This window comes from Triticum dicoccoides, chromosome 3B, assembly GCF_002162155.2.
Source record: "Triticum dicoccoides isolate Atlit2015 ecotype Zavitan chromosome 3B, WEW_v2.0, whole genome shotgun sequence".
Classification (NCBI taxonomy): Eukaryota; Viridiplantae; Streptophyta; class Magnoliopsida; order Poales; family Poaceae; genus Triticum; species Triticum dicoccoides.
Genome location: NC_041385.1, coordinates 407,365,561 through 407,378,294, shown reverse-complemented (window position 1 = coordinate 407,378,294; position 12,734 = coordinate 407,365,561). Strand labels below are relative to the sequence as shown.

Sequence of the window (12,734 nt, the reverse complement as noted above, 5' to 3'; positions counted from 1 at the left end):
TGGGCTTTCCCTTTTGGCCCAAATAAAGTGTTCTCGTACCCAAACATTTTGGGAAACATCCGGAACCCCTTCCGGTGAATTCCGTAACCCTTCCGAAGACCAAACACTATTATCCCATATATCAATCTTTATCTTCGGACCATTCCAGAGTTCCTCGTCATATCAGTCATCACATCGAGGACTCCGAACAACATTAGGTCACCAACATACATAACTCATATAATACTATATCGTCAACGAACATTAAGCGTGTGGACCCTATGGGTTCGAGAACTATGTAGACATGACCGAGACACCTCTCTGGTCAATAACGAATAGCGGAACCTGGATGCCCATATTGGCTCCTACATATTCTATGAAGATCTTTATCGGTCGAACCATTATGACAACATACATTATTCCCTTTGTCATCGGTATGTTACATGCCCGAGATTCGATCGTCGGTATCTTCATACCTAGTTCAATCTCGTTACTGGCAAGTCTCTTTACTCGTTCCGTAATACATCATCCCGTAACTAACTCATTAGTCACATTGCTTGCAAGGCTTATTATGATGTGCATTATCGAGAGGGCCCAGAGATACCTCTCCGATACTCGGAGTGAAAAATCCTAATCTTGATCTATGCCGACCCAACAAACACCTTCGGAGACACCTGTAGAGCATCTTTATAATCACCCAGTTACGCTGTGACGTTTGATAGCACACAAGGTGTTCCTCCGGTATTCGGGAGTTGCATAATCTCATAGTCTGAGGAACGTGTATAAGTCATGCAGAAAGCTGTAGCAATGAAACTGTAACGATCATAATGCTAAGCTAACGAATGGGTATTGTCCATCACATCATTCTCCTAATGATGTGATCTCGTTCATCAAATGACAACACATGTCTATGGTTAGGAAACATAAGCATCTTTGATAAACGAGCTAGTCAAGTAGAGGCATACTAGGGACACTATGTTTTGTCTATGTATTCACACATGTACTAAGTTTCCGGTTAATACAATTCTAGCATGAATAATGAACATTTATCATGATATAAGGAAATACAAATAACAACTTTATTATTGCCTCTAGGGAAAATTTCCTTCAGCCAGCCCCTGCAAGCGTGTTCTATAAGACCCGCTCGCCGCACGCTGCAAAAGCCCCAACATCGCATTGCCAACCGCTGGTAGGCTGCCCCACAATGGACCCCTGTCGTCCGCCTTAACCTAGCCATCGACTGCTTAATTCCGACAAGGTGAGAGACCCTCCAAACCAACCGCTGCCACCACAAGCACCAACACACGCACGTGAACCCCCTGAACATCTCTTCTTCATCCAAAGCCTCCTAGAGCATCGACTTCATCAATGGTAGAGCCCGACCGCTGTCGCGAGCTCAACTCCGGCAACCATCGTAAGCTCTGGACCCCCTTACCTTGTCCCTTGTGTTCGTGATGATCGAGTGCACCTCCCGACCTCCTTGTTTCGTCCAGAAGCGCACCAAATCGATACCTGATCCATCAGCCTAGAGCTCCGCTACGACGGCCAACTCTAGCAACCTTCTCGTCGTCATCTCCGTCCTCCCTGAGACCAGCCAGGACCATCAGGAGGTCCACGACGATGAGTCGCATCAGTTTGTGACTTCCACCATCTTCGAAGACCTATGGACTGGCAGATCCGTTGATGTCTGAGCGCAGCGGCGCCACCGTCGACTTTTTCGGCGACATTCTGGTGTGACCTAGCTGGTGAGCATCACCACCACCACCCCGTCGATCTATTTTTTCACCATTGATCTCCAATCTAACACAACAAAGATGTTCACTTGTTCGAATCGGTACGAACCAATCATAGCATGCCATGTGTACAACATTATCCACAACCTTATCCAGAAGAAAATTACTTAATTAATTAAATGGTAATTTTACAGAAAATCCTCTAAAACCTCAAACACTCACAACTTTTATTCTGTAAATGCTAATTTAGTGATTCTTTTTACAAAATGATCCTTACGAAATTTACTTTCACCTAGACTAATAAAATTTAGAATTTTAGCATTTTAAAATTTGATTTCAAACAGGATGAATTCAAACTTAAATAAGGCATAACTTGCAAATTATAAATCCAATTAGATTGATTCTATTTGCAGAATAAGTCTAGTGGAACACAGTTCCAAATTATCTCACTAAAACTCAAATTTGAAGAATTTAATATTTGAATTTAAATAGAATTCAGTAGAAGCTATCATTCAAATGGTATTTTAGAAAATATTCCTTTTGCAACATGTTTCAGAAAATCAAAATAAACTTTAGAAAATATTCTATATTTCATTTGACTTTAGGAAATTCAAATAATATTTGAATTCAGTTCAAATTGAAATGGGTTATAACTTTAAGACCATGAACTCAATTTGAATAAATCCATTTGCATTATAATTGAGAAACTTAAAACTTTAGTAATATTTTGGAGTTATACTTAACTTTAGGGAATTAAGCTTAAACTGAATTCAATTCGAACATAGATAAGACTTGAATTGAGCTCTAGTAAATAACTTTGGATTTATACTTGACTTTAGTTAAAACTTGAATAGGACTTAAAATAAACTTTTGAAAAACATTCTTGGATGTGTATTTTACTTTAGAAAAAATTCAAAATAATTGGAATTTAGTTAAACCTAAAGGAAACCTAGAAGTTATTTAATCGATCCAAATTAAATGAAAGCTATTACAAATGAATTCAATAACCAACATTAGTCAATTATAAAATATTTTGAAGTTGAACTAGCTTTAATATTTCAAAATTAAATTGAATTCAAATGCAAATATCATTTTAAACTTAATTTAATTTGAATTCAAGTAAGGTGAACGAGTTCGGAGACGGTACATTGCAAAGGATGCAGTCCAACGATATGGACACAACTTTGAAGTCAAGAAAATGTATGGTAAAAATCGGGCACTTCAACTTTGTTTGGTTTGAACACTACAAGTGGCTAGAGTGTAGTGTCAAATATGAGACAAAATTTGCTTTGTGTGCCATTTGTTTAAAGGCAAATCAAATGGGGGCCTAGGGGTGATGCCTTTGTTTAAAGGCAAATTGAATGGTTGAAAAAATTGGTATAGGCCAGATGCATTGGACAAACATGTGGGTGGTATTAATAGCATTCATAACAAAGCTCAAGAGAAATACAATTTATTGTGACACCCCCACCATCAATTGATAATATTAGTGTGAGTGTGTCTAAAGAGGATCTATGTATGTACAACGCTAGGCTAACCTATTCACTTAGATGCTTGAGGTTACTTTTGAACCAAGGATTGGCTTCTCGTGGACATGCTGAGAGTAAAGAATCTAGGAATAGGGGGGAATTTCTTGAACTTCTTAAATGGATTTCGGCAATGATGAAGAATTCAATAAGCTTGTTTCGTAGAATGCTCCTCGGAATTACATCTTGGCCAGTCCAAAGATACAAAATCAAATAATTAAATGTTTTTTGGCACAAAAAACTAAAAGAATTATTGAAGATATTGGAGATGACCACTATGCAATCCTAGCTGATGAGTCCTGTGATGCATCTTATGAAGAACAACTTGCTCTCTGCATACATTTTGTTGATAAATCGGGAAGAGGATGTGAGAGGTGCTCTCTGCATATGTTTTGTTGATAAATCGAGAAGAGGATCTGAGAGGTTCCCTATAGTCTTTCATGTTTCCAATACAACTTCATTGTCACTTAAGGATGCAACTCAAACATTGCTTAAATATCATCATTTGAATCCTAGTCAAATACGTGGGCAAGGATATGACGGCACTAGCAACATGAAACATGAGATTAAAGGGTTGAAAATGTTGATCATGAAAGAGTCACCCTCTGCCTATTAAATCAATTGTTTTGCACATCAATTTCAATTGGTTCTTATAGCCGTGGAAAAGGAAATGAACCATGTTTGTGGTTCTTTGATCATGTTTCTTACTTGCTCAATATTCTTGGAGTTTCATGCAAGCGCCATGGACAAGATGTTAGAGCTCAAAAGGTTTTGGAAGCACTTGAAATAGCCGAGATTGAAAGTGGAGTGGGCTAAATCAAGATATGGGATTAGCTAGACCCAGTGATACTCGTTGGGACTCTCATTTTAAAACCATTATGCACATTGTTAGCATGTATCCCTCAATCCTTGAAGTACTTGATGCTATTGGAAAATATTCTTCACAAAAAGGTGAGTGGACAAGAATACGTGGAGTTACTCGTGCCTTTGTTTTCGATCTTCACATGATGCTAGTTATTCTTGGCTATACAAATGAGTTGTCCAAATCTTTGTAAAAGAGAGATCAAGATATTGTTAATGCAATGGCACTTTTAGTTTGGCAAAGAGTAGAATGCAAGACATGATGTCTCATGGTTGGGAAGAATTTCTTGCAAAGGTGACCTTATTTTGCAACAAAAATGACATTGAAGTTCCTTTGTGGGAATATACTTATGAGACTCATGGAAGATCACATTGGTATTATGAAGTACAAACAAATGTTGGTCGTTGTAGAAGAGAAGTATATCTTGGTATCATCAATCAAACATTCAAGAGCTTGACAATCAGTTTGATGAGGTTAATATGGAGTTTCTTATTTACATGTTGGCTTTGAATCCTCTCAATTCATTTGCTTCTTACGATGCAATCAAGGTGATGAGACTTGCCGAGTTCTATCCCATGGACATATCAAAGCAGGGACTTGATAAGGGCTAGAATTTCAACTTGCTAATTTTGTTGATGATATGAGACAAGATGATAGTTTTAGAATCGCAAGTAATATTGGTGAGCTCTCTATTATGCTTGTTGCAACAAAGAAGCATGTTCTTTATGATTTGGTGTACTTACTCATCAAATTGATATTGATTCTACCGGTGCTGTCTGCGAGTGTTGAAAGAGTATTTTCGGCAATGAATTTAGTGAAAAGTAAGTTGAGGACTAGTATGAGTGATGATCGCTTGAATGATTGCTTGGTGATATTTATTGAGCGATATGTGTTCATGAAAGTACGTGAAGATGACATAGTTGATGCTTTCATGGCAATGCAAAAACGTATGAGTTACCCAGTGCTATAAATTTCTACCTATGCTTCTTTCATGGAAGACTATTCATATTGTAATTGAGCAAATTTGGGATATATTCGTTAACTAAGTCGTTGTGAGATTTGATTTGCACTATTCATGTTATTCTTTTGCCATATTTTCTTTGACACTTGGATTAGGTTGGAAAAAAATTTAGAGTATGCATACCCTTCTTTTTATTTCCGGGTTCGCCACTGAGTGGTATTTAGCATCAATCGTGTTGTGTTGATGTTAAGACCACAGTCTGGTTCAGATCTGGTTCTGATGGGTTACCTCTTTAAATTGGATCGTGTTAGTCCAGGTTAACTGGTTAAGTTAATGGAACCCCTTACCCCGCAAAAAAAAAGTTAATGGAACCCCTTTCCTCCAAAAAAAAGATAATAGACGAATGCCCGCAGAAGAAACAAGTGTTGTTACGATCGAAGCAATGGCAATGCGAGATGGATTAAGTTTGGTGAACTCCTTGGGTTTCAACAGAGTAGAAGCGGAGTCGGACTCGTTGAGCGTTATCAATTGTTGCCGAGGACAAGATCAATGGTGGGATGCAGATGCAGCCATCTTTGCTGAGTGCATAGATTCGGCTACTTCTATAGGAAAGGTCATCTTTACTCATTGTTTTCGTGAAGCGAATTCAGTTGCTCATGACCTAGCAAAGTTTAGAGTTCGTAATAAATGTGATGACAGTTGGACTAACGAACCTCCTGGGTTCTTAGTTAGTCAATTGGTGAGCGATGTAACTATTATTTAAGGTTAATAAAGCTAGCCATGATGGCATTCCTCCCCTCTTTAAAAAAAGAGGTAAATACACGGGAAGTCATAGAACTTGCACGCGACGGTCAGCTTGGTGCACAAACTTGTAAAATACGTATTTCTGGTCATCAAACTTGCAGGGACGTTCATATAGGGTCAGATTTCACGTACACAGACATATCCATGGCCTATGTGGCATGCCAGCGTGGCCAGGGCCCACTGCCGCATGTAGATCTGCAGAGAAGTCATTGGCTTTTCTATTTTCGTATTAAGCCCATAAAATTAAAATGAAAAAACAAGGGATGATGGGGTTTCAAAGCCGCAACGTGCCGCTAGTAGGTGCACGTGGACAACCACCAGACTAATGGTCATTCATGTCTATATAGCATCACTAATTTCTGTCTCATATAAACATTGACTGGAAATAAATTTTACAATAATTGTAACCCAGAAAAAATGAGCATTGTGGCTCGACCATGTCACCTTGTGGTCAAGGTTAACTAAGATTACTACCGGGCTATGACAACACAAATTACATTTTTGTGTTTGTGACATTTAAAAAATATTTGTGTTGCAAAAAAAGGTACGTGACATTTCAAAAAGTTTCAGAAACTTGTATTTGAAAAAATGTAAATCATATGTTTAACGAAATATTTGAAAGAATGTTAATCATATGTTTAAAAATGTTAAACATGTATAAAAGTATTTTTAGATGTACACTGCAAAAATAGATTTCAAAACATATATTCCATATGATTAACATTTCTTCAAATATAAGTTTTGAAACTTATGTGTATTGAAACCACTGTTCAAGAAATCTTTCGATTCAGTGATTTATCATCCGATTTATCGATACTTATGGGGTGACCGATACGATTATGCTTTATCTTCACCGTTTATTGTTTGGGCTGATTTATCACTCTGACAAGCGATTTATCGGGAATCTACACATAAATCGGGCATATTTCTAACATTATGTTTGCAAAAACTATGTTTATTTGTATTTTGTGGATCTTGTTTTACAATATGTACTATTCTACTATTTTGTTTGTCATTATAAGAGGATTCAAAGGCTAGGAATCAAGGTAACACTTTTGTGTAATATTATTTTGGTGTTGAATATAGCATATTTTAGTGTTGGGAACCTGAGATTTACAAAAAATGGTGGATTAATAGTCGACCGATAAAATCGATTCATTGGCCGATTTTTGATGAATCTCTAATCCTCAACTGACCGAGACGCTAACGATAAGCGATATTCTCAACATTAATTGATTGAAACATATACTCCATATCAGTTGATACACATATGTTTTGATGTTTTAAATACTCCAGGATACATCTATGTTTTGATACACACTAGTACAAATGCCTATGCGTTGCACCGGGCAAAAAATGAAATGTAACCTGCTTCACGTGCCATTATGCAACATTTTTATAATCTATTTTTTGCAAACATCAGAAATGAGGTTACACTGAGTATTTCTTTTTGTACGATGAAATTTGGACTCAGAAATAAGGCTACATGTGCACTGATCTTCTAAGACTGCTCTGCGGCAATGAACTGCAATTGTTGAAAGTCAGAGAAGAAACCAACGCCAGTCACCACAAAACTATGGGGGTGATCATGGAAGCCACCCCCAACCAAATCTTTGGAATATAATCCAGCCTAACAGCATCATCATGAAAGTTGCAAATCCAGTTGCGGTAGAGAAATCACCCATGAAAGATGAGTGCTCGTTTGGACTGGGAAACTGCCAAAATGAATAAGGAACCATGAAAAGGTTAAAGGAGTACAAGGAAAGAAGAAAAACAAAAGCCGGAAAAAATTACCTGTGCCTTGAGCTTCGATTTCCATGTGACTTACACAAAATTGATTCTAATGCCATATGCAACAACTAAGGTAGCAAGGTCCCTCACATATTTTGAAGAGATCAGAACTTTCATACTCTCTTTCATGCTAAGCTTAGGTTTGTTCTGTTGAAACAATGGCTATATTCACAACTGCGCTGATCTGAAAATTATTTAATCAAATCAACTTGAGCACAAAGGGCTATCAGTTGATAAGAAAGCCGACCAAAGATAAACTCAAAGTTCCATATGGCAGGCACAATAATGACATGGACAAATAAAGGCATCACAAAGGTACCTCAAGGAATTAGAACTGAAAGTTAAGGCTTGCGGCCAGTGACCGGAAGTAGAATATGCTTAACTTGGGACAGAGCATTAATCGCTAAAGCACTTCCAGATTCATTCACTTCAGCCCTCACTGGTTACAAAGCAAAGGCAAACAAATATCAAACAGTGGTCTCAGCTCAACCATCCATCGTACCTCTTCAAACATAATCAGAAGTAAGGATGTTCTTTGCAAGTTTGATTACGAATCACCACAAATTTCCCTGCTAAGAACAAAGTCAAGCATGGTGAACAATTCACTAACTTTGGTGCAGCAAAGGAAGGCCAATACATTGTTAGAAGCCCAACTACGCTTGGTCACACAATCATTCAAACATCACATGAAAATATCAGCATCAGCAACCTGAAACCATTGCACCTCGCTCCAAGTCAAAACGAAGTAACTAATCTTCAGTACACGTAGTGACAGCACAAAGAGACGACCAAGCAATCGGCGTACAAATCTCAAGAAGACTTCAAGTCAGAGGCCGCCACCCGCGCGCCTCCGCAGGGAGCCCGGCTGGGGCCAGTGGACCACGGCCATGGGCACCACCGTCTGGGAGGAGCAGCGCTGGTGGCCGGTAGCACTGCCCCCGCGGTGCGTTCCAAAGGCCACGGCTGCGCCGTGGGCGCCGCCTCAGTTGCGGGCTGGTGCGCTTTAGAACGTCACCTTGCCGGCTATGTGCCATCGCCTCATGGAGCGTCTTGGCCAAAAATATGTAACCTAATGCAATGCCCTGTTTAAAACTTTTTCTAAAGTAAAAATATTTCAAAAAAATAGACATCACAATTTTCCATATGTATCACACACTAATGTTTAGACATTGTAGTTTTTTCTACGAAGATTGACCACATATTCAATACCAGTTGGTGAAATAGGAACATATAGTTCTGCATTTCCACTCTACACAATGTCATTTCTCCAAAAACGAATCCATTTTTAGATATTTGTCATATTTCTTAACTTCAAATTGCTCATTGTTTGAAGTATTCAACAGTCTGTACACAGTCAGGGCAAGATTGGACAGATGATGCTAAAATTGCAAGGGTAAGAAGATGGACCAAACACCAGATTAGTGGACAACCATGGGATGACCTCATAATTCAGAAGGGAGTCAGACTAATACATGATCAGTCAACCTTAAATTCAGCATTCAAGGTAGTAACAATACCCTGATACTACAAATACGCTGATAGCAGAGCATGGTGTCCGTACCAAGTGGAACCAAACTTGTAGGCAAGTAAACCTAACACCATATCATAATATGAGCACGGTGTCTTTTACACTATTATATTGTTCTGTCTACTTGGGCTGGCCCAACAGATGCTTACAAAGATGTTTGATAAAATAAATAAAAAATGCTGGATGAAAGCTAGATGCAAATGAGGTTATACATCATCAATAATTCACTGCTATAGTTTATTTAGATTCACGGACATGCTGTTTTTATATGTTCACTGGCGGAATCTACGGGACTGTATATGCCAATATCTGTGCAACTGTCTCTTCAAATTGCTAGCCTGTAGGTTGACATGATCAGCAAAACATTCCTAGAGGTACAGATCAGCAATGCAGTAGCAATCTAATCAAGTTTGTGTCTAGCCCGTGGCACCAACGACACCTCCCGTGCCACTGCCGGCCTTAGAAATACCAAAGAATTATCACTAGACAACTATTGTATGCTTGATTTTTATTGCTTATAGCAAAATAAGGCCAAATTTAAATAACACTAATTTTACTATTTTCTATGTTCTTTGACGACTCTTGGTGATGATCTTGATTGTGTCTAACAATTCAAAGTAATTTACTTCACTCTGTTTTGCAAGTTTCGGTTTCTATAGCATGGCTTGCATGTGCCAAGGCAACATAGAGTAGTCATGAATGTATTACCAATCATATCATTATCAGTAATGATCTTTGTATGAATTAATATAGGCATCTACCTTACCGATACACTCAACATAAGCCACTTGGTCCAATGTTATTTGGTTGATCATCCCATTTTACATAATCCAATCGAAGAACTGAATTTTATGGGCACAACTGTACTACGTGCGAAGAATTGTACATAAGCAGATTTGGTAAATGAATACAGAGGCATGCTCTCCATGAAAAGCAGGATCAAAATAATGCCCCCCCTAATGAATATATATTGTTGTACTTGGTATAGTGAATTTTGGGGACATCAATGGCTGGTTTCAACATAGATATGTGCAAGATTTTCACCTGAAAATAACAATGGATTTCTGTATCTGTCCATCAGAGTGCATCATCTCCAATAATTATCCAACAGACTGCTACAAAGATTTACTTGTCCATATGATGGCTCTAGTCAGATATATATTCAGACGTCATACCAGTCGATGCAATATATGTACTCCGAAACTAAGCCTGGTGTTTGTACTGTTTATTAGCCTACAGATGTTCTCACGTGCTCACAAGTATCTATGCTAGATTGTGGTAGTGGGCAGTAGCAGCGGGCTATGGGAAACTTGTTTTATCAATGCGAATGCGCACTCCTTGTTCCAGCTCTGAGGTTGGTGTTGACACAATTCCTGACAGAAAAAATCATGAAAATGTGTTAGACACACAACTGTTCATGTCCTACAGAGCACATCAACATATTGCCAATTGGTGGATGAATACAAAGGTACAAACTGCATGCATATTAAGAATGACGTACATTATGGATACTATGGCAACAACCAATACTTTGTCGCCTCCCACTACAGGCTCCCTTGCAACGTTGGGCATGACTCCATATATTCTGTAACCGTAGAACTGAAGACACCGGTGCCCCCTTTAATGATTTCCACTGCAACCAACACTTCACCATCCCAGACCAAGCAGCAAAGGCTCATGTTGTTTCCGCACAGATCTTAGTAAAACATGAAAGCGATTCTGAAAAGATATAAGGACAAAAGAGTTTTGAATATAAACGCTAGCCAGATAGATAAAACGCCATGTGCATCTACAAATTTGCATGGAGACTTGGATAGGCAATGCATCGTCTTTACCTCTAATAAAAAGCATGTAGAGATCAGTACACGTTCACTTAGTAAAATTATAGGCCATCTAAGCATGTCTTCTCTGTAATAATTACACTAAAAGCTATAAATCTGTAAGGGCTCTCTTGCTGGCAGGAAGACTTCTATGAGAAGCCATTGATCAGGACTGAATTATTCAACATCCTCACCCAAAGATTTTTCATCATTCCCATGGCATAAATCATGTAGTTCAATCCATCTCCTTTTATTACTCGATGGCTGTTAGGTAGTATACATCATCTCCATCCCCTATATAACCAGCCTGAAAGTTTACTACTGGAACACCACGATACAGACATAGAGCCTCGTAATCTTAGCATGGAGCCGACGGATGCGACATGTAAGTTGCGACGGCATCTCCGACCACTGCACGCTGACAGCCTGCTCATACTTGACCTTGCTTCTCGATCACACATGTAAGGAGCTGCCATTTGCAAATTCAGCATGATGTGGTGAAGCAATTTGAAGAAGGAAGTAGTGTGCATACGCATCTGAAGATGGTGGTGGCGTCGGGGCTGATCTCAAGGTGGGCGGTGACGGAGCGGCAGAAGATGTGGCTTGGGATGGGCCTTAGCTTGATGCCGGGACGGCTGGGGCGGCGGCCCATACGAGTGCTGCAAGCCAGCAGGATGAGCGTCGTCCTCGTGCAGACGCGGGCAGGGACAGACAGCGCCGGCGCTGTTGGTCGAGCGGGGAGGTGCTCCAGTGGCGAGGATGGCGGGGCTCGGTCGGATCCGGCCGGATCTGGACGGGACGGATCCATTTCCGGCGGACTTGGCGTGCAGGCGGCCGGATCCGGCGAGATTGAAGGCTGGTGGCGCCATGGCCCTCCTGGAGGTCCCTGTTCAGCGAGAAAGAGAGACAGAGATGAGAGGAGATCAAGAGGAAGGAGGAGAGGGGCGAGGCGGCGGAGCGGCCGGAGCTCCAGCGGCGGGGCGCGGCGGAGGTGTGGGGTCGCCGGCGAGGCGGCTTGCGGGGGTGAGGGGAGCTCGGGCAGGGTGGAGCTGCGGGAGGCAGAGCGGTCTGGTTCGGGCTGAGTTTCTAGGGTTATTTTTGTAAAAGTGAAACGTTATATAGAGACCCGCTAAAACAGGGATTGCAGGTTAATTTCTTACAAACTGAGGGACTTTTATGCAAAATTGCTAAGACGACTGACGACAGAAACCCAATTTTCTTTATTATTATACTAGCAAAAGAGCCCGTGCGTTGCAACGGGAGAAAAAACATAACACACGCTTTTAACCCAACAACCATCACTCAATGGGTCCGTCTCTTTTATTTTTGCAAGGCATCACATTTGTGTTGCCGCTTATCCTCCTTCTCACCCTCGCCGGTGATTGGCTCGGTGTTCACACAAAACAACAAAAAACATGTTTGAATATGGTTAATCCTAAGGTGTCTCTCTCTCCCTCTCTCCTCCCTCGCCCTCTCTCTCTCTCGCTTTCTCTCACTCTCGCGATGAGAAATCTATTGTTTTCCCCTGCGATATTTTTTAGAGGTATGCATGTGTAGTTATCGATGTTTTCTTTTCCCTATATGATTATAGTGGGGTGTTTATTTGCAATCCGGATCCTTGCCAGTACGAAAGAAAAACGGATCTTGCACTATAAATTATAGGTTTGCTTCCAAAACAATATTTAAAAATCACTAATAGGAAAAATTAACATCATATTTATATTCCACAC

General features: G+C 40.0%; 1 long non-coding RNA gene across 2 annotated transcripts; it reads right to left on the bottom strand.

The window, feature by feature from the left end:
- Positions 1-7,163: 7,163 nt before the first annotated feature.
- Positions 7,164-12,079, bottom strand: LOC119276228. 2 transcript variants are annotated; one of them, XR_005136431.1, is made up of 6 exons: positions 11,020-12,079; positions 10,686-10,903; positions 10,229-10,557; positions 7,976-8,095; positions 7,660-7,840; positions 7,164-7,580 (listed from the first exon to the last, which is right to left on the bottom strand). It is a non-coding gene; the product is annotated as an uncharacterized LOC119276228 (long non-coding RNA). The 2 variants fall into 2 exon arrangements; XR_005136430.1 differs by having other exon boundaries at positions 7,976-10,557.
- Positions 12,080-12,734: the final 655 nt, after the last annotated feature.